This window comes from Caretta caretta, chromosome 1, assembly GCF_965140235.1.
Source record: "Caretta caretta isolate rCarCar2 chromosome 1, rCarCar1.hap1, whole genome shotgun sequence".
In the NCBI taxonomy this organism is placed as follows: Eukaryota; Metazoa; Chordata; order Testudines; family Cheloniidae; genus Caretta; species Caretta caretta.
Window position 1 is genome coordinate 14815012 of NC_134206.1, and position 22180 is coordinate 14837191.

The 22180-nt window shown below is 45.4% G+C and overlaps 2 long non-coding RNA genes across 8 annotated transcripts in view; one reads left to right on the forward strand and one right to left on the reverse strand.

Moving 5' to 3' along the window:
* Nucleotides 1-1756: 1756 nt before the first annotated feature.
* Nucleotides 1757-6598, reverse strand: LOC125632237 (uncharacterized). Its single transcript, XR_007355243.2, has 3 exons — nucleotides 6493-6598; nucleotides 5560-5716; nucleotides 1757-2778 (listed from the first exon to the last, which is right to left on the reverse strand). It is a non-coding gene; the product is annotated as an uncharacterized LOC125632237 (long non-coding RNA).
* A 200-nt stretch (nucleotides 6599-6798) lies between these two features.
* LOC125632218 (uncharacterized) overlaps nucleotides 6799-22180 on the forward strand; it is a 143281-nt gene continuing 127899 nt past the window's right edge. For all 7 annotated transcript variants that reach the window (XR_012667360.1, XR_007355228.2, XR_012667345.1 and 4 more), the window contains exon 1: nucleotides 6799-7045. This is a non-coding gene — a long non-coding RNA (uncharacterized LOC125632218). The remainder of the gene's footprint in view (nucleotides 7046-22180) is intronic.

The window sequence follows — 22180 nt, forward strand, 5'->3', positions numbered from 1 at the left end:
CCTCCTTGGAAGAAAGGAGGCTCTATTCCGTTGATACTCAACGAGTCTTATCCTTTTATCTGCAGGCAACAAAACCTATCAGGAAGTCTCCTAGACTGTTTGTCGCTCTAGCGGCAAGGGTCAGGGGTCAGGCTATATCCTGACAAAGAATCTCAGAATGGATCTTGGGCTGCATTTTGCTCTGCTATCAGCTGTTTAATCTTCCCTGTCCTCAGTCACTGGAGATGGCAATACTGCTCTTTTCAGCGCTGGTTAGGCCTCAGCTGGGGCACTGTGTCCAATTTTGGTCACCAATGTACAGAAAGGGTGCGGGAAACTGGAAGGGATCCAGAGGCAAGCGACAAAGAAGATCAAAGGGATGGAATGCAAGCTATATGAGCAAAGGCTGAAGGAACTGGGTGTGTTTAGTTTGGAAAAGAAGAGATTAACGGGGGACATGATAGCGGTGTTCAAATACTTGAAAGGCTGCCATAAAAAAGATGGAGTAAAGTTGTTCTCTCTTGCCACAGAGGGCAGGACAAGAGGCACTGGGTTCTAACTAGAGCACAGCAGATTTAGATTAAAACTCAGGAAAAACTTCCTAACTGTAAGAACAGGAGGACAATGGAACAGACGCCTAAGGAGGTCGTGGAAGCTCCTTCACTGAAGGTTTCCAAAAGGAGGCTGGAGAGCCATCTGTCCTGGATGGTTTAGACACAACAAATCCTGCATCTTGGCAGTGAGTTAGACTAGATCAGTGGTTCTCAACCAAAGATACGCAAACCCCTGGGGGTACACAGAGGTCTTCCAGGGGTACAGCAACTCCTCTAGATATTTGCCTAGTTTTACAACAGGCTCCGTAAAAAGCACTAGTGAAGTCAGCACACACTGAAATTTCATACAGATAATGACTTGTCTATACTGCTTTATATAGTATACACGGCAATGTAAGTACAATATTTATATTCCAATTGATTTCTTTTATAAAGAAATGGTACAAATGAGAAAGTCGGCAATTTTTTAGTAACCGCGTGTCTGTGACACTGTTGTATTTTTATGTCTGATTTTGTAAGCAAGTAGTTTTTAAGTGAGGTGAAACTTGGGGGTATGCGAGACAAATCAGACTCCTGAAAGAGGTGCAGTAGTCTGGAAAAGTTGAGAACCACTGGATTAGATGAACCTTGTGGTCCCTGCTTAACCCTATGAGTCTATGATCTCTCGTGCGGGGGCTGTAGGTTAGTGAACTATATAGTATTCCCTTAATGCTCTGCCAGTATGGTGTGTCCCCTAATGTAAATATTTGAAATAATATGGTGTGGGGGGATGTTGAGTGCAGAGACTTCATGGGTGGGGAAGAATGTGGTGGATGCTGCCTGGAGGTGTGTTTTACAGGGGTTGTGTTTCTTTCTTGCTGCAGCCAGGCTCAGTAGAGGCCATCTGTGGAGGATTTAATGGATTCTGGGTTTTTTTTCCAGGTTCGGAGCACAATTTTAAAAAAGATTTCCCTGTTAAAAGACTGTTAAACAGCTGCTAGCAGCTTCTTTAGCTCAGTTAGTCTGGATCTTGCTCCAGGGCTGGCCCTAGACCAAATGGTGCCCAAGGTGAGGAACATCTTCGGTACCCCACCCTCCATTTATTAAACTTTTGAATACCTTATTTTTTATTGCATTTGTAGCCCATTTCACAACTTTGATGCATTATTTGCATGCATGATTTATGCCTGTCATATAAGATGATAAACGTGCACGCTAGGATCTGCAAATCTGTATTTATTCATGCCATATATAAGCAAATCAAATTTTAAAAAAATAATTTCCTCTAAGCTTATAGAAACTTCTTAATTTTAAGAATAACTGAGATGCGGTCGCCTGGGTTGCCTGCCTCTAAATCTGGCCCTGCCTGGCTCCCTAGGATGGTGCGTGAGAGGTATATAATGTAGTACTTAGCCCTTTAAGAGCTGTAGGGACTGAGTGTGCATACTGGACCTTTAGGCTTTGGAAAATTCCATAGGGTGTAGTTTACAATTCTTGTCTGTTGCAGATGGGCTGGAAGCGGGAACCCAAAGATGAACTAGGACTCACTGTAGTTTGCAAATAAGGGACCCTCACACCATGCTAACTTGATTCATATTTGCTGTTACTTTCCTTCAAGTTGTTCTGATCCCAATTAAAGTAATTGAAGTTAAATAGGAAGGCCTGGTTGGCTTGTTTGTGCCTGTAGATACAGCTCGGTGGCTGTGGCTGTTGCCAGCTGCACAAGGGCTGCATCACACATTTATACATACAAGAGGTCCCTTTATGACTTGCGTGTTATGCTCTGTCGTGTCACTTGGATCCTTTTGGCCCCTCTAGCTTTCTGCAAAGCGGAATGAAAGTATCACATGGCAGCCCTGAAGGGACAGGAGGGCCCTCATGACAGCATGGCTTTGAGAAAGATCTAATCGCCCATTGTTATGCTGCAGAATTCCTCATCCAGTTGGGATTTCTCCCGGAGCCGATTGGACATGATGGATGGCGGTAATTTTGTAGCTATGCATGCTCTTAGGTTTGCCGTTTTCCATGTCTTCTACGGGGGGCTGGCGTGGGGAGAGAATGTTTCCAATCAGCTCCAAGCCAGAGGCCTATATTTTATCCGGCGGATTCCAGCTGATGAGGTGTTTGCAAATGAAGGACTCGTGTCTGCAAACAAACATTAAGTGCTGCCCGGTTTCACCTCCACGCACATTGATTTATAGGGACCTTCCACTGGGTCGAGATGCAGATGTTTCTTTGCCTGAATTGGGCCCCAGACAGCTTAAACCTATTTCAAAGAAATATGACGTTTTGCGTGATCCTCCTTATAACACCACTTCCTCTGTGTAAACACTATTTGCATGGGTCACCCCTGCAATGAACTCTTTGCTATAACTTTTCCCTATCATAAGACTAGTGAACTCATGATCCTAGCACCACTGAAGTCCAAGTTAATCACAATGTTGCCAGCTCTCCCATAATGTAAGAACAAATTTCTTAGCTGAGTGTACTATCCCTGCTGTGTAAAGACTCCCACTGACTTCAGTGGGCTTTGGATCAGGCCCTGTGTGATTTAACCCTGTTCTGTGGAAACCCACTCTAGGTAAGAAAGGTGTTATAACAGTGGCTCTCAACCTTTCCAACATAGTGTCCCCCTTTCAGGAGTCTGATTTCAGACCCGGGCGGTGGGGCTCGGGCTTTGGTTTGTTTGAGCTCTGGGTGGCTGGGCTTGGGTTTTGGCTTCAGCATGTATCTAGCTTTGCAGGGCCCCTACTTGCCATCCCCTAATGCCGGCCCTGCATTTGTAACCCCCGTAAACCCAACCCGCAACCCACCCCTGGGGGTCGCCAGCGCCAGGTTGAGAAACACTGATATATTATGTAGAGCAGGATAAACAAGTCATTGTATGAACTTTTAGTTTCTACTGACTTTGCTAGTGCTTTTTGTGTAGCCTGTTGTAAAATTAGGCAAATATGTAGATGAGTTGATGTACCCACTGGAAGACCTTTCTGTACCCCGGGTTTAGAACCATGGTGTTGGACTTATGTAACTGTGTCCGTGGGGGAGTTCGTTATTACAAAGAGCGCCATCTATTGGCACATAAGGATAGGTAACATTGTTCATAAGCTTAATAGTTCTGGCCACATGCTCACACAGCCTTTCGTTCTTCCTAATATTCAGTCTTAATTTCCCTTTTGCTCTGTTCCACTCTGTTGTTCATATTATTGGTATTGCCGTAGCACTGGGGAGCCCCAGTCCTGGGCCAGGACCCCATTGTGCCAGGCACTGTACAAACACAGAATGAAAAGAGTCCCTGCACCAGAGGGCTGACAATTCAAAGTTACGGTCCTTGACTGCAACCTAAACAACGCATATCCCTCAATAAAAAGAAAAGGAGTACTTGTGGCACCTTAGAGACTAACCAATTTATTTGAGCATAAGCTTTCGTGAGCTACAGCTCACTTCATCGGATGCAGTGAGCTGTAGCTCACGAAAGCTTATTCTCAAATAAATTGGTTAGTCTCTAAGGTGCCACAAGTACTCCTTTTCTTTTTGCGAATACAGACTAACACGGCTGTTACTCTGAAACATATCTCTCAATGGCTGTAGTTCCCTCTGCTGTAGGTTGAGTTTCTGGGAATGGATGGGGAACAAACTGGTTGCAGCTGAAAAGCAGAAACCAGGCCTGGGAAAGAGAGACCACTTCCCCCTTAATCCTTAAAGCCGGGGGTCTGTTTAAAACAAGAACCCGATGCGGCAGAGGAGTTTCAATCACGATAATTTAATAAAGCAACCTGTGTGTTTTTTGTTCTGCCTGGTCTCAGGCCTGTGGGTCGGGGCTGCTCACTCTATTAGCTGTTCCTGCACATTGTCCGAAGCAGTCACCCAGTAAGTACCTCATTAATCAGCAGTCTGAACAGTGCTGTGTCTCTGTCATGTGCGACTCCCATGTGCCCTGCTGGGGAAGGGGGAATTTTATGGAGGTTTTTTATTGTATTTCTTTATTTTGAAGCAGGGGGTTGGGGTTTTTTTGGTGAATTTTTACACCTACTTATTATTTATTATTAAGCACCAACAATTTCCTCCCTCCCCCAAGCCTTCTCTGTCCCAAAGAAGATAGATTCCTGGCCGTGCTAGCACTAGAAGTGTGCATAGAGTCTAGTATTTATATTGTGACCTGTCCCTGCTCTGAAGAGCTTATAATCTAAATCAATGGTTCCCAAACTGGGGTTTGTGAAATGTTACAGGGGCTTCTCGGGAAAAAATTCCCTAATGGTGGACAGAACTGTCCCTAGGGTCCCTGGGCAGCACGGGGCCACCAGCCCGGAGCCCCTGGACCTCCAAGAGCTAAGCAGATCAAAGCAAGCGTATCTATCACACTGAGGAGATTTAAACTTCAAGACTCGTAAGAAATGGAAAAAGGAAGGTGGATATTTTTTTCTGTTTTTAAAATTAAATAGACAGCTAGTTTTGTTCTTAAAATTATTACGAAGAACAAGTTTAAGCTTTGTTGTAACATGCACTGTTTGCCTGGACTGCTCAAGACCTGAATGCTTGTTTAGGAGGAACTCTTGGAGTTGGCTTCTTAAATACCTTCATGCTGTTTCACATCTGATACTCCTTGATGAAACATAGGAGCCTTGTCATATAACAGGCGTATTCAAAGTGATACAAGCTACGAAAGTCAGATTGTGGAAGAGTGTTGCCATTTTCATAATGTAATAAAAATACTGTAATGATAATAATAAATAGTGTGTAATAAGTGTGTCATAAAATCAAATTTTATATTTCCAAGATCACTGATCTAAACAGACAAGACAAAGGGTGAGAGGGGAAATAGAGGCACAGAGAAGCGAAGTGATTTGCCCAGAGGCACTCAGCAGAGCTGGGGCTAGAACCCAGGTCTCCTGAGTCCTAGTCTAAATGCATCATCTGACCATTTTGTTTTAGTTGTTGCTTGTTATTGTTCTCCCTAATAAATGCCTATTGTTAGAGGAGAACAATGGCGCCCTTTATAACGAGGGAGATATGGACCTAGGTGCTATGAGGTGGATTTTCAAAGGCATACCACAGGGAACGAGTCGATGAAGACATCAGCTGATGAAAATTAGCCAGGCTCTGTTGACATCAGTGGCGTTATGTTGATTCACACACCAGCTGAGGGGCTGGCTCATGGTTCTCCACTTGTGTACACCTGATTCCAGTGGAACTACTCCTGATTCACCCTGGTGAAAGTGAGCAGGGATTCAGGCCCAGTCATTGATGTCTTTTCATGTCATTAAATAAAAATAACCCTGCTACACCTTGCTGTGCACTACCTTAGCTGAGTAGCAGCAGCATCTTATTGTTCGAACCCCTGCCTTGCCTCCCCAGTCCCCACCCTGTGATTTGGCCATTGTCCAAAATTCAACTGTTAAAAGGGGGCATGTAAAGGGGCATGTAAAGGGGCTATGCTGGGGCTCGACCCTCTCCTGGGCAGCGGGGAACCACACTGGCTCGCTACACACAGTTAACTTTGGGGAATTTGTCTGGCCACTGGAGTCTCCCTCGGCAGCCCTTGCAGTAACTGGACGGAGCACCGTAGGCCCGAACCCTGAGTCAGGGTGGGGCACCAAATAGTCAGTAGCTCTGGCCATCGGGCAGGGACTGAGCAAATAGCCCAATGTTAGCAGGCCAGGCCCTGGGTCAGGGCAGGGGGAACAAACAGTCAATAGCTCAGGCCCTCAGGCAGGGGCTGAGCAACATAGCATGTGTGAGTTAGCCCAGGCCTCGAAGGACCTGGAAGAGGGGGAGACGGCCACCCACGAGTTGGGTGGCAGGGGGGACGCAGGCCCACCCACTCCACTGTGTCCCGGCCCGGGGCCCTAGCAGCGGCAAACGACCCGCTGCTGGGTCAGTGGGGATCCTGGCCGCCAGACACTGACATGAGCTCTGGCAGAGTTACAGCCGGGCTAGGGTCAGCTGCCCCCGGGCTACTTCCTGACTCCCCTCCTTCTGGTACCTGGGTCCCGGCGGTGCTCTCTGGGGGGTCCAGCACCAGGGGTTCCTTGGGGCAGTGGACAAGCGGCAGGGCCGGCCGCTCCCCCCGGAGAGCGGGCGCGGGCCGGGGCCGGGGCCGGCCAGTCCTGGCGTGGACCTGGGGCCGTGGGGTTTTCCCGGCTACATCTGGCCTCCCCGACGACTGGTCCTCTAGTGAGCTCTGAAGCCCCCTCCCCTTTATACTTCCAGGTCGCGCCTTTCTACTTCCGGGTCGCCACCTGTCCCTCTGAGGGGCGGGCTCAGAGCTTCCTGGCTCCGCCCACTCTGGTGTCCAGAGGGGCTCGACCCTCTCCGGGGCGGCGGGGAGCCGCACCGCCTCGCTACAGGGCAGGGACTGAGTCTTTTGATCTGCACTGTCTAAGAGGCAGGCTGAGCCAGCTAATAGGGCACCAGGCTGGGCTTCAGGAGACCTGGCTTCTATTCCCGGCTCTGCCACTGACCTGCTGTGAGACCTGGGGCAAGTCACTTCCCCTCGCTGGGCCTCTGTTTCCCCTTCTGTCTTGTCTGTTTAAACGGTGAGTTCTGCGGAGCAGAGATGGTCAATTACTGTGTGTTTGCACAATCCCTAGTGCAGTGGGGTCCTTGTCTGTACTGGGGCTTCTAGATGCTTCCCACTGAAAAATCAAAGGGAGATAGGGGTGTGGGTGTGTGCGTGTACCATTTGTGCCTTTGAGAATCCCCTGTTAAAATCCCTAGGAGAGGAAGAAGAACAGGTCCAAATGGTTTGAACTGAGAGATTACCATGAACTAACCCGCTTACTAAGGCAAAGCTGGATTTTCCTGAGGCATGCCCAAGAGAAACGCATAGGGAATCGCACCTCATCAGTTCATCCCCTACCTATCCTCATATCTAGTGGAAATCCCAGTGTGGGCAACTGGGAGCTCATTGTGTTTGTGTCCATGGACACTGGGTAACTCAGGGGACAGACTCTCACACGCACACACTGGGGATGGGTAGGGGAGTTAAAAAAATATATCAGTACAGACCAAAAACCGTAATATAATCTTTGTCCTGAAAATCATTAGGGTTTTTTTTTTAATCTCACAATTTGTTCGTGGCTGACTCCTAATTTCTGAATCTTTGAGGTTGGCAACGCCACTGACTGGCCATGTGACCTTGTACAAGTCACAGGCCTCTCTGTGCCTCTATTTCCCCTTCTGCTCTTTGTCTATTTCGTTTGTAAGCTCTTCGGGGCAGGGAGTGTCTTTGTACACTACCCAGGACAAGGGAGGCTCTCATCTCAGTTGGGGCCTCTAGCTGCTACTGTTCTACAAATGATCAATCATAACAAAGTGCCTGGAGTCTAATTTACCAGGAAAACTCCACTGAAGAGATTATAATTACAATTTCAATGCATTTTTCTCCCCCGCGCCATGCAAAATCAGGTTACAGGAAATTCCGAACAGCTCTGTGGCATAATTAGGAGAAATTAATACTACGGTTTCCAGTGTTTTCCCATTGATCCACTCGCCAGCACCTCCCCTTGTAATAAGAAGCATTCCATCAGCGCATTCGGGATTTAGAAAGTTTCCAGTCTTGTTTCCCTTTCTCATTGGAGGTGGATTTATCTCTGCTTTGCAACACCCCAGTGTTTATTCTTCTGCTTCCTAACACTTGCCCCTCCCCTAGCTGGTCCCTTTTGCTTGTGAATGAAAAGATAGATCTATATTTTTTAAACGTTTGCGGCAATTACGTCCATTCCCCAACTGCTCTCCAAGGGAAGATCTACCCTTGGCTCCACCTTCAGCTACAAATCCCTTTTCAATATGTCAAGGGCTTCCAGCTGAGCCCTTGTCAAGCTGAAATATTGTTAATGCTTCCCCCATCCCCCTTAGTTCAAAGTTTCCCCTCAGGGTGCTGTCCATTCCTGCAGCATTTCTTTGCTCACATAAATAGCGCTCATTGCCGTCCTTCTCTTTCTAGATGAAGGGTGAAATTCACCCCTGTGCAGCAAAAAGTCCATGTGCCTCTTAAATCCATGTTAAGCATTCACTATAGGGCTTAAGTGGGACTTAAATGGTGTCTTTTTGTGGCTCTCTGCACAGAGGTGTATTTCTCCATCAGAGTGCATGGCAATCACTGTGGAGCCATGCCTGAAACCAAGCCAACGATTAACGAGTGGGGTTTTCAAAAATCCCTCCCAATGTAAACAAAGCTGGTTTTGTTTGTCATCGTGACTTAATTCTAGGGCAGCCAGAAATATGCCTGATCCGAAGCCCACTGAAATCAAGGGTGAGACTCCCACTGACTTCGATGGGCTTTGGGTAAGGCCCTGTCTGAATAACTTCTTTGCACTCTACAGCAGTGGTTCCTCAAACTGTAGGGACATGCCCCACTTGGGGTTGTGAAAGAACGTTTGGGGGGGCACAGTGGGGCCTGGGTCAGCCCTCATGGGGGCAGGGAAGGAGCGCCACCCAGCCCCACTCTGCCCCCAGCTGTACTCCTTCTCCTGGCCTCAGCCCCCCTGCCCCGACCATGGCTGAGCTCCGCTCCCAGTCCCTGCTGCAGCTCCGGCCCCGCTCCCAGCCCTGGCTCCCAACCACGGCTCCTGAGGGGGCACGGACAGATTCCATTACGGGTAAGGAGGTGTGGGGTGACATAAAAAGTTTGGGGACCACTCACACCTCACTCTTTTCCATGTGCTGCTGTTCCATGTCTTGTCTCATGCCTTACCCCGTGTTTATCTTGTCTGTGTTAAAATGTAAGCTCTTTGGGGCTATGTATGTACAGCACTATGTACATTTATCGTTCCATAAAATTATTTTTATTGATACTAAAGAGAAATTTATTGAGTATTTAGTATCCACTATGAAATATTTAATACTGGTTCCACGTTTGTGAATTTTCAAAGGGACAATCTCTCCATGAAAGTAGCACCATGAATCCCTTACCTCTCATACTAATCAGACATTTGATATTTGAACCTGAAATGACTTTAACAATCCAATCTAGTTTTCACCATTTATACTGTTTGTTTGCTGTGTGCATTTCACTTTGTGAAGCCAGGCTGGTCAGTTTCGAATCCTGGTTATAGTCAGTTTCATTTTTCCAAGTCTGGTATTAATTTATTACGATTTGGGTTTCCAAAGCTGCAGAGCAAATTTACCCAAATTATTTACCCTGAAATACAGATAGCAACTTTATTCCTATGGGGAAGAAAGTCTACTCTCGATGCTAACATGCAAATCCCTTTGTCTGACATTCTGCCACCCTTACAGCCACTTATGTTAACCGAACTTACACAAGGTCAAATTTGGCTCAGAAGCTTTGGTTAAAACTCCCCTCCCATCCCAATTTTTCCTGGGCCCCTTCAATTCCCCCCCTACAGAGATCTCCCCTATAGTTTGCAGAGCAGATTGTGCATGGAAGAATTAAACAATTTGCTGTTATTTACATGGCAGAGTTTATGTGACTCATTGTGTAAATACATCACAGCATCTTAGAGAGAGGACCAAATGATGTTTAAGTAAACTGAGGCAGGATATGGGCATTTAAAGGGTAAACAGTCCGAATGTGAATAGAATTTTCTGTATATACCTTATCTCTGGGAGGGCTGGTGTGAAGTCACTGAGCAGATTTTTTATTATTATTAGAAAGGCCGGCTGCCATTCCAGACATAAAAGATATGTTGCTCATTCCTTGGGTTGCAGCATGAGTGTTTCAGGGCCTAATGGATTCTACCACAAAGGAATTTCCCAAGGGCTGTAGTTTAATTAGACTGATTAATGGCAGCTTCCCCAGGACAGAGAATCCTATCATACAATTGGGCTTAGCGAGGGCCTGGTGTCAATACAGAGGAAGCTTTCCATATTTTCCATGTGCATTCTGCATTTCTTTAATTTTCATAGAGAGACAAGGTGGGTCAGGTAATATCTTTGATTGGATCAATAAAAGGATTGATCATATATAATCTCCCCTCTTGTGGCTAGTCCCACTGAATCCAATGGAGCTGTGTGAGAAGCTGAATCTGGATTCATTTAACCCCTGTGCCAAGAGCACAGGCTAGGCCTCACTTGCATGTCACATGCTGACTGGGGCACAGGCTTTTGTGTATTAATTGTGAATAGGCCTGGCTGGGCCTTTGCACAGAGGGTGAATTTCACCCTTTGTGAGTAAGAAATGGGCCTGTAGTTTGTAGTAGGTTAGCCTTAAAAAGAACAGGAGTACCTGTGGCACCTTAGAGACTAACAAATTTATTTGAGCATAAGCTTTCGTGAGCTACAGCTCACTTCATCTGTAGCTCACGAAAGCTTATGCTCAAATAAATCTGTTAGTCTCTAAGGTGCCACTGGTACTCCTGTTCTTTTTGAGGATACAGACTAACAGGGCTGCTACTCTGAAACCTGTCAGTTAGCCTTGTTATCCTGAAAGGTGCGAATGGCTGCCATCAAGTGAGTCTTTGATCACGGAGCTGGTCAAAGCCCATGCGAGTACCACGCACCCTTCTTACAGGCTCAGTGAAGGAGCAAACAAGCCCCTCAGTTGTGGTAGAGACAGCTGGAAACAACGGAGACTACTGCCCAAGTCACTAGGCTGCATGACAAGGCCTGAGCGAAGATATGCCAGGTAGATTAACAGGGGTTTGCCATTGCAGTGACAGCATTTATCCTGTGGGGGCCCCTACCTGTATGCATGATGCCATTTTGCTCTACAAAATGGCGTCCTCTGCACACCATGACCTCGCATGTACCGCATGGAGGAAGCCATTTTGCTCGGGGATCCATACAGGTACGATGCGTTCCGGCTCCATTACAGCTGTGTTTGTCACTAGGGTCAAGTACCCATGTCAGGGGCTCCCCTCACTGCCTTGGGGCCCCTGAAGTTGCACGGGTTGCATGTGCCTAGCACCACCACTTGGCAAACACAGGGAGCAGGAGTTTGGGTTTGCAAGCTATGTGTCGTTAGAGGCAGAAAGCCCAGAGAAGCAGATGTGAGTGGTAGAGCCCTGCTGCGGGACTGGGATCCTGCAGGACCCACTGCCAGAATAGTGGAAGCAGATAAAATGTCCTTTGCTGAGGGCAGGATTGGGTGGTCAAAAAAAGCAGACTGCGGTAATTTGCAGGAAAATACAAAATCTCTCATCAGTTTGTCATAAATAGAATTTCAGCAATGTGTAAAGCAAGTTTTTCTTTTTTGTAATACTTAACTTTAAGCGACCAATGGAAAGAGCTTTGATGTCTATTATAACAAGAGTAAAAGTATTTTTTACATGCTTTAAGCAAGAGTTGTTTTTTTCTTTTAGTGGTCAAAATTGTGTCTAAATTCTGTTTATATATATATAAAATATTAACTGACCATTGTGGGTCTTATTTATTTATTTTTGTAATAACATGGGGGAATCTGTCTCTCATGCGGGATCTAAGGTTTTTGTGGGTGGGAGCGGGGTCAAAATGCTGGAAACAATGTGGGAGCGGGTGGGAGTGGGTATTGCAGAGCAGGATGGGAGCTGGATTAAAAAAATAGTCCCGCGCAGGGCTCTAGTGAGTGGGACCCTGAGAGGAAGCAGAGAGACGGAGGTTCTTGGGCACAGAGGTTACTAGAGGGGCAAACTTGGGGATTTCTGAGCAAGGAAACTGCCTGGTGTTGTTTTTACACTGTGTTCAGGGAAGCAAGATTTGGTGTGTAAAAGTGGCAAAGAGTCCTGTGGCTCCTTATAGACTAACAGACGTATTGGATATAAGATGCCACAGGACTCTTTGCCGCTTTTACAGATCCAGACTAACACGGCTACCCCTCTAAGATTTAGTGTATGTTCTTTGTAAATAAACAAGATTACCCCCAAAGAAATACCTGACTCACGTCACTGATTTCTCCTCCTAATGGAAACAACCCTGCCAGGCCCTGAATATTGGCTAACCACTCAGGCCACTGGGTCTGGTTTGAGAATTGGATCTTGCAGACACACAGCACAAATCTCACCTGCCTCCTCCACCATCTGGGAACAAATGGGATATTGTGGGAGTGAGGGAAGTGAAGAACAAAGGAACAGCTTGTAGAGCCAACACGGGGAAAGAGCGAAATGCATAGATTTGCTCATTTACAAAGCCTTGGCTGGAGCAGTAAGAATTTAAAATAAATGTACAGCAGACAGAATATGCCAGGTCACCATAACAAACAGCAAGAGATACAAGGATGAGTTCACTGCAGCTTCATCCTGCCAGACTTCAGTGATAAAGCAAACGTCCAGAGAAGGGTAATGAAAATGATTAGAGGCAGTGGGGTTATGGGGAGGGAGGTTGGACAAGGAAAGATTAAAATGTCTGTGTCTCTTTGGAAAGAGACGAGTAAGACAGGTTATGATAAAGCTGTATGAAACCATGCCTGGCAGATGGATGCGTCGTGTACCCTTTCCCATAATACCAGGGCAAGAGGTCCTTGGGATAATCTGTCTACTCTGTTTAAATTGTCAACTCTTTGACCCTGGGGCTGTCTCGGTGAATACGCAGTGTCCAACACAATGGTACCCTGATCACAGTTAAACCTCTAGTGTAATCATCAGCATTTCCTGTTTCCTGGGTAGGGGTGACTTCTAGGCTTTGGTACCTATACTGCTAGCCACCTCAAGTGTAGGCCCATTTTACAGATGAGAACTGAGGGACAGAGAGTCTAAGCAACTTGCCCAAGGTCACACAGGTAGTCTGTGACAAAGTGGAGACTTGAACCCAGGTCTCAGGTCAGTACCTTAACCACTGGTCCAGTCTTCCTATCCACTACTGTGGTACAAAAGATAAATAATAATCCATCGCACCTGTGACAGGTTGGACCCCCTTTTGGGATGCCACTTGTTGTACGGGGGTTTCACTGCGTCCCTCCTGCTCCACCAGCCTGGATTCCCTCTCCCTGTCTTGCTGAATTAGGCTCTCTGGACTCTTGTAGCACACATACACAGGTGAAGTCAGCTCTGTGTGAGAGAATTCACCCAGTACTCATGTGCACACCCCCTTTGGGGAATAAACCCAAAATAATACTTCTTGTGCTGTATAGAAAGATCTGCACAGGGCAAGTGAATCGAAATTCACCCTCTCCCTCAATGTGAAGAGAGAGATGCATAACTTCTTGCCCCCCAGTTAGAAATTGCACAAACTGGGTTTAATAATAAACAAAACAAATTTATTAAATATAAAAGGCAGATTTTAAATGATTATGAGGGATAGCAAACAGAACAAAGCAGATTACTGAGCAAAGAAAAGAAAACACACATACTAATCTTAAGATCTTAAAGAGACTGGTTTCAAGTACTAATTTCTCACCTTAAATGTTATTTTAGGCAAGTTGCAGAGTTTCTGTAGCTCAGAGTTCCAGTTATTTCTTCTTACAGACTGGACTTCTGCCTCAGTCTGGACTCACCCCTGCCTTTCCCCTCAGGTTAGTTCCTTTGTCCCTTCAGGTACTTTCAGTAGTCTTTCTTCTTGGGTAGGTAATAGGGGAGAGTCCAGATTAACCCCCTCCCCAGCCTTAAAAAGGATTAACCCCAGACGGGAAACCTTTGTTTGATCCCCATCTCCCTGCAGAGGAAAAGGAGCAGCAGTGTCCAAGGTGGTATTTTGTATCAGGTGATATTATCACCTGACCTTGCAGTGTCAAAGCAACTATGAAACCAGGTTTATTTGCAATGTCCACAGGAAGGAACTCCAGGCAGATGGGAGAACCACATTGTCAAAGACTCATTGTCTCACATCTCTTGCAAGCAAAGCCTTGCATCTAGGGGGCAAGTTTCACAGTTCCCCAAGTCACTTAGGGTACGTCTGCCCCGCAAAACAAAAAACCTGCAGCAGCCAGTCTCAGAGCCCTGGTCAACTGACTTTGACTTGTGCTGCAAGGATAAAAATAGCAGTGCAGATATTCCCACTTGGGCTGGACCCTGGGTTCTGAGACACCCTGCCTCCCTCCCCTGTCCCGTGCCAGGTGTCAGAGCCCAGGTTCCAGCCTGACTGGCAACGTCCACCAAGACGATTAATGGGGCTGTGGGGTTGTTTTGCCATGTAGATGTTCCCTCAAACCCATGTACTCAAAGGTATTTCCAGGTTCGTGATTTCAATCCAAGGTTTGGTGGCTAATTTCCATTGTGGAAATGGGCCTTAAGCACTTTTGGACGTCCCACCTTGTGTTCACTGGGCCAGCAGTGGTAGAGAAGTCTCAGGGGCCCTAGAGGGTCAAATTAAAGTTATGGTTGAATGTTACTAGTCAGGAAAAACTGTAGATTTAAAGGGTTAAATGCAACAATGACACAAGGGCTGGTGTAAATTACACCTGGGCCTGAATCGTCTCTCACTTACAATGATTCTACACGATAGTACTGACTTCAGGTGAGATGGTCCTGATTTACACTGGTGTAAGAAAGAGAATAGAGTGTGAGCTGGTCAGTGAACTGATGTAAATGACAATGCACTGTTACTGGCATTGATCTGTGCAATCAAAATGAGTGTACTTTACACTGAGCTGAATTCTGTAGAGACCAAATTTGCTCTTTAAGTCAATGGGAGCTGCCCCTGCTTACAACAGGGATGAGCTGAGCCTTCGACCTGTTTGGGATGGTGCAAACCTAGGGTTTGTCTACACACAAACTGGAACCAACAACAATCAGTTTTAATTGACATCTTTTGTTATTGCTGTGAATGTCTTTGTGGGGACACTCCTATTTCAGAATAAAAGTGTCCTGTTTTGATTGATCACACGTTGATAAAAAATCATCTTAAGTAATATCAGTATTGGGCACGCGGATTCCAAAATAGGAATGTGCATGCACAGACCTGCACTAAAATAATTAAAGGAGCAAATTACACCCTTTTTAGTTATCTCCACTCCAGTTTGTTTAAAGAGCAGCCCACAGGTTACAGTAAAGGGCCTAGAGCTGTAAAGGTATGTAGGCTCCAAACTTCCACTGAAATCAGTGGAAGTTAGGAGCCTAAATACCTGTGTGGATCTGGGCCAGGGAGCCTACTATATCTTACATGGTCTGTTATATTATTTTTCTGTTGCACACTCACCTTCTGTCACCGGGTTTTTGAGGCCATTGTTATTCACACTCACCAAATAGATGTAGCTTACACTACTATTACCCTACTAAAATACCATTTGTTCCCCATGTCATGAGCAGCTTACCTCACCATTGATGACATCACTGGATTTGGTCTAGAGAGTTCTGGGGGAGTTGCACCCACTTACACTAGGCTGGGTTGAAATGGTCCTGGAGAAGCTTTCTAGTAGAAATGAGGGTGAGCAGATGGCAGGGTTCTTAGTAGAAGTCAAGATCTCGATAGAAAGTTGGAAAAAGAAAAAGGTGCCAGGAAGTGACAACCAAACCACAGAGCTGCTGCAAGCAGGTGAGGAACACGTGGTAATGGTGATACACAAGCTCTTCAAGAAGATTAACAAACATGCACAAGTGCCAAGCAAATTGGGGGAAATGATAAGTACCCATCTATAAAAAAGGAGAAATGAGTGAGTGCAAGAACCACAGAGGTATCAGCTTATTGAGCGGGCTGGGAAAAGCATTCGCCAAGATATGCAGAGGAGAATGAAGAGGTATATGGAAGCAGTACGTGCAGAGGAACAGGCTGGATTTAGACCAGGACAAAGTACAATAGATCAGCTATTTGTGATAAGACAGCTATTATAGAATCATAGGACTGGAAGGGACCTCGAGAGGTCATCTAGTCCAGTCCCTTGCACTCATGGCAGGACTAAGTATTATCTAGACCATCCCTGTTTGTCTAACCTGCTCTTAAAAATCTCCAATGAGGGAGATTCCACAGCCTCCCTAGGCAATTTATTCCAGTGCTTAACCACCCTGACAGTTAGAAAGTCTTTCTTATTGTCCAACCTAAACCTCCCTTGCTGCAATTTAAGCCCATTGCTTCTTGTCCTAGCCTCAGAGATTAAGAAGAAGTCTTCTCCCTCCTCCTTGTAACAACCTTTTATGTACTTGAAAACTGTTATCATGTCCCCTCTCAGTCTTCTCTTTTCCACTTATTCTATCTATCACTTTTCTACTAATTGGAGAAGTACATAGAATACAACTGAACCTACTACAACAATTTTACAGGCTTTGGATAGCATCTGGCAGAAAGGGCTGTAGTAAGTTTTGAGAATGTATGGTATCCCTGAGAAATTGCTCAAACTGCTAGAAAAGATCTATAGCGAATCAATGAGTATGGTGAGGGTAGACAGAAAGCTGATGGAATGGTTCAGGATGACTGTAGAAGGGAGACAAGGATGCATGCTATCACCAGCTTTGTTCATCTTGGTACTGGAAGCATTTAAGGCTGTAGCACTGAGAGATGAAATGGGAGGAGTCCTGATATGTGGAAGGACAGTAAATAACCTTAAATTCCCAGAGAATATTGACCTGATGACACTGACCAAGGAGGATCTACAGAGAATAACTGACAAGGTAGACTGGGAAAGCAGAAAATTCAGACTGAAGATCAGCATGGAGAAGGCAAAAATTCTGGTAATTGGAAGACAAGAGGAAGAGGTAAAGATCAAAGCTGGAGACAAATAACTTAAACAATTTGTGTATTCTGGAGGACAAGTGTTGAAGAATGGGAAATGTGAAGATGACATAAAAAGAAGAATCAGACGAGCTGTTACTGTTTTCAGAAAAATTTGGAAGGCAAATGAGATTTTGATAAAATTGTAAATCAGCATGGGTAAGACAACTGTCATGCCGGTACTGCTATGTGGGTATATTAGGAAAGTTGGTGACCAAAAGGTATCGACTGCAGAAATGAGCTGGCTGAGGAGAATACTGAGAATTTGAAGACTACAGAACATAAGAAATGAAGTGATAAAAAATGGCTAAGGCAAGAAATCGCTGTCACTGAAGATTCATGACAAATGACTGCAATGGCTGGGACATATGTCAAGAATGGACCCAGAAAGGATCCCATACATGGCAATACATACAGAGTGCAAAGAACCAGAAACAGAGGAAGACTTATGGGTAGATACAGTGAAAAATGGCATAGAACAAAAAGATCTGAAGATGAGTGAAGCCATGAAGCTGATACAGGACAGAAAGTGGTGGAAAGACTTCATTCAGCCCCATTGTTGCTGCTGAGCTTATAGGTTCATAGATTCTAAGGCCAGAAGGGATCACTGTGGTCATCTAGTCTGGCCTCCTGTATAATTGCCCAGGGAGGTTGTGGAATCTGTCACTGGAGATTTTTAAGAGCAGGTTAGACAAACACCTGTCAGGGATGGTCTAGATCAGCGGTGTCCAAAGGCTAATAGGCTATTGAATTGTGGCTAATGCATGTGGCTTTTTTATAATGTGGCTAATAAAAAAAATTCAAAACCACAAGTGTGACTAGCAGTGTGGCTAGCATCGAATTTCTATTGGACCCAGCCTGTCTAGATAATATGATAACACGAGTGCAGGGGATTGGACTAGATGACCTCTTGAGGTCCCTTCCAATCCTATGAGTCTATGATTCTATAACACAGGCTGGAGAACTTCCCCCAAATAATTCCTAGAGCAGATTTTTTTGAAAAGCAGCCAATCTTGATTTAAAAATTGCCAGTGATGGAGAATCTATCATAATCCTTGGTAAATTGTTCCAATGATTAATTGCTCTCACCGTTAAAAATTTACACCTTATTTTGAGCTGATGGGCAGGAATCAAAGAGGAAGACACCAGGCTGAACTTTTCCTGGAGAAATAATGCTCATTTTCTGTACTATGCAGTGTGAATATATTCCCTTCACTTCCAGTGAAAATGGAGAGAGATCCAAATAGGAACTAGCTGCAAAACTCAGATGTGAATCTACATTCCTCAAAGTTCTGCCCTGGGATTTCAGCTTAGATCAATCGACCGATCTCAAATTTAAGAATAAAAATATTTCATTCATCTGATTTTCCTTTCTGTTTTTATTTCACAGAAATGGTTTTTCTTTTATTTCTAGTCTTTAATGAACAGGAAGGCATTTATTGGCATTTTAGACTCCAACTCAAGGAAACAAAGACTTTGTCTCCATTTCAGTTCTCACAGAAGTCAGTAACAGTCTTCTTGTTGTCTTCAGTGGGGGCAGGATCAGGCCTTGAATAAGGCTGGGGCAGGGAGAGGACAGAGTTGTCAGTGTAATAGAAGTGGAATCAGCATAGTCAGTGCATTAGACACTGAGAAATAAAGACGTGGGTCCCATCCCCAAGCTCTGCATGAAGTCACTTCATCTCTCACCATCTCTTATTTTTTTTCTTACCGCCCTATTGTCCTGTCTACTTAGACTGTAAGCTCTTCAGAGCAGGAATTGTCTCTTACTATGTACTTGTACATTGCCTAGCCCAATGGGGCCCTGATCTCAGTTGTGGTCTCTAGACCTTACCATAAAACAATACTAATGTAACGTGACAGCTGGAGTGTCCATGTCTTGGAACAGCAGATTTCCGGAGGCTTCTTGTTAAGGGCTAGGAGTGCATTAAAAATGGCAGCTTTTTCCCAGCTGGGGAACAAGGGCCAATCTCCTCTTCTACTCTTGGATGTTCACACATATACTTTCTCTGCTAAGAATGTGAATGCTCCCCACAGGGCTGCCTTCATGTCAGTGCGTAATTAGTTTCCTGGCAGGTATTTTGTGCATATGGTGCAGATTCCTGATAGCGTAGCTAGAGTTGTTCTGTTACACTGGAGGTGACTTGTGAACCAGATTCTCGGCTAGGATTGTCATAGGTTTGGCAAAGGTCTGCTGTTTACAACTGGAGGGGGCTCTTCCCTTTTTTTGTTCCATAGAACTCTGTACTCACACAGAGAAAACTCCTCTTGAGGGCCCATTGGCTACAGCGAGTCTGAAGGCTCAGGTACATTTTCCCTTGTTCTTCCCCGCAGTGGTGGAACCTAGAAAGGTGGGTGTTCACAAAGAGAAGCTAGGTGCCTTGACAGCTGATGTATGCTTGGTCCGGTTTAACAACACTGCCTTGACAAAACAGCACAGTACGATGGTGAAGGCACAGATCCAGGCAGCACGAACGATGAGAATATGTTAGATGGTTAGCTCTAGGGGATGAGGGCTGTGTCTTTGCATGCCTTGATGTAGTATCTAGCAGTTCCAGTGAGCAGCAATGCACCTTGAAGTTAGAAGCAACAGCCACCTTTAAATATGGCTACTGAGGAACCCGAGGCATCTCAACATGGAGTATGTGTAATGTTCCTGTTTATGAATGAAGAGCATGCTAGGTAGAGTAGGCATCCTTCAGTCTCAAGAGACCATGGATATGCGCCCCTGAGAGGTAAAGAATTTACTCTATTGGTTTTATGGCAGCCGAGCTATGGTTAAAGAGACCCATTCAAGAGAGAATCTCTGATTCTGCCGCATCTGTCACACTCAAAGGTGGTGCCTCGACCCTTCGGGCTCTGCCTTCTGCGAGCTCTTTTCTCCTCTGCTAGGCTGGACGGCTTCCTCTCGGAACTCCGGAGACCTTTTGTTAAGCTCTTGTTTCCAAAGGCTGCGGTCCTGAGCGTGATCATCCCAGTTATCCACGTCCAGGTCCATTTCTTTGAGGTCTCTCTTGCACACATCCTTGAAACGCAATTTTGAGTGTTCTTTGGGTCTTTTTCCAGACGCCAGTTCGCTGTAGAGAATCTCCTTTGGGATGTGCCCATCATTCATTCGGCACACATGCCCAAGCCAGCAGAGGCATGCCATGCTGGATACATAGGGCTGAACTACAAGCTGAAGGAAAAGGTAGAAAGATTTGCTTGGTAACTGGAGTCTCTGATCTGGAGGCACCTGATCCTGACTGGGGCTTCTTGGCGCTGCTGAAACACAAATCATAATGATCATAAATAACAGAAGTAGATCATAGACCATAAAGGAAAATCTTGAACTGGGAGGATGTGGGGTGGAGAGGACTAGAGGACCTCAGAGGTCTTTTCCTTCACTAAATTCTGTAGCAGTAAAAAACATCTGACGGCTCCTGCAAATTTATGGCCCAATCCTGGAAGAGTTGTTTATTTATTGTTAGTGTTAGTCCCTCAATGGGAGATCTGTACACGAAGCTCTTGCAGGACTGGACTAGGAATATCTTCAGAGCAGGTGTCTCAGCTCTGGAGGGGCAAGAGCAGTGAAGTTTCCTTTGTACCCGATATCAGCTCAGAATTGTTGGCTGGGATGTCTCTCTGCCATTTGACCGCTGCCCCCTCTTTTGCAGCCCCTCACCCCATTTCCTTATTCTCCTCCTTAGGCAGAAGTATATCAGCTTCACATCAGGCCAGGGCAGATCCAAATAACTTTCTTTCAGTGCCTGATTTAGAGCGGGAGGCAACGGATCATTACATCCTTGGAACAGAACCGTCTGTTGTTCTCACACATCCATCCCGACACCCCCTCGAAGACCTTTGAAGAAGCCCGCTGGCATGTGCAGAATGGCTTGGCTCAGACTGCACAGAGAGAGGAAGAGTCGTCTTACAGTGCTGGGGCCCGGCAGGGCAGTTTGTTGATCAGTCAGTATATCACTCCACATGGACTGCAACATGACAACCCCATCATAATATTTGTGAGGAATCGCTTCCTCGGCATCTTATGTTACACTAACATCAACGCTTTACAGTTGCAATGGGAGTGCTGGGGTTATGTGTTGCTAGCTATAGGTCACAAAACATAACAATCTGAATTCCTTTTTTTCATTAAAACATAACAACGTATGGTGAACAGACTGTTTCATTACAGTGAGGGCTTTGGAGGGGAGAAATACTACTGCCTTGAAACAGATGGACTGGCGCTGCCTGGAGTCTGCTCACTGAGGTCTTGATGTTGTTATTACACAATGGCTAAGGCTTATTAGTCGTAGAAGGCCATTCCTGGCTAATGGACCTCATCCCGTAAGAGGTTGGGAGAGCCCCCCCCGTCGACTCCTGTTGATTTCAGTGGAAGCTAAGGTTGCTCAGCACCTTTCAGAACTGAGCCCTTAGGTCCTGCCTACAAAGGTAGTTGTTATCACTGTGTCTAGGTACTTATATATTGGCTGGACAGAATTTGATTTGTATTTTTTTTTATTTTTTATTTTTACAATTTTGGTGGACAATATTGGTGTTTGTTTTTAAGCCTTTTTTATTTTTATCAATTTCAGTGTTTGCAGATGTGCAAAATTATGGGGTTTAAGTATTTTTTATTGATTTTAATTTTCACAGTGGTGGGATATTGTGCAGGGGGGTGAGCTCAGACAATAATTATTCAATGACAATAAAGGTTGAGATTCAAACAGCGAAAGCTTGGTAACTGTTAAAGCACAAATTGTCCACATCACATGTCCAGATATGCAAAGTAAATAGCCTTAAATCAAACTCTAATACGTTCTCAAGCAGCATTTTTTCATACTTTGCCTCACTATAAATTGTGATTATTACTGATGGGAATATTCCGTCGGTTTGCGTGTGTATGGTGAAATTGACATTTAGCAATAATAAATCAAATCCTTCCATGCCTACTTATGTGGTCATCCTCACCATAATATCTGAGTGGCTCACAATCCTTTATGGATCTTACCCTCACAATGCCCCAGGTAGTAAGGGTATTATTCCATGGGAACTGAGGCACTGAGGGGAGATCAAGGGACTTGCCCAAGTGAAACAGGGCATCTATGGCGAAGCCAGTAATTGATCCCAAGTTTCCTGGATCCCAGGCCAATGTACCATCCTCCCTACCTACTTAT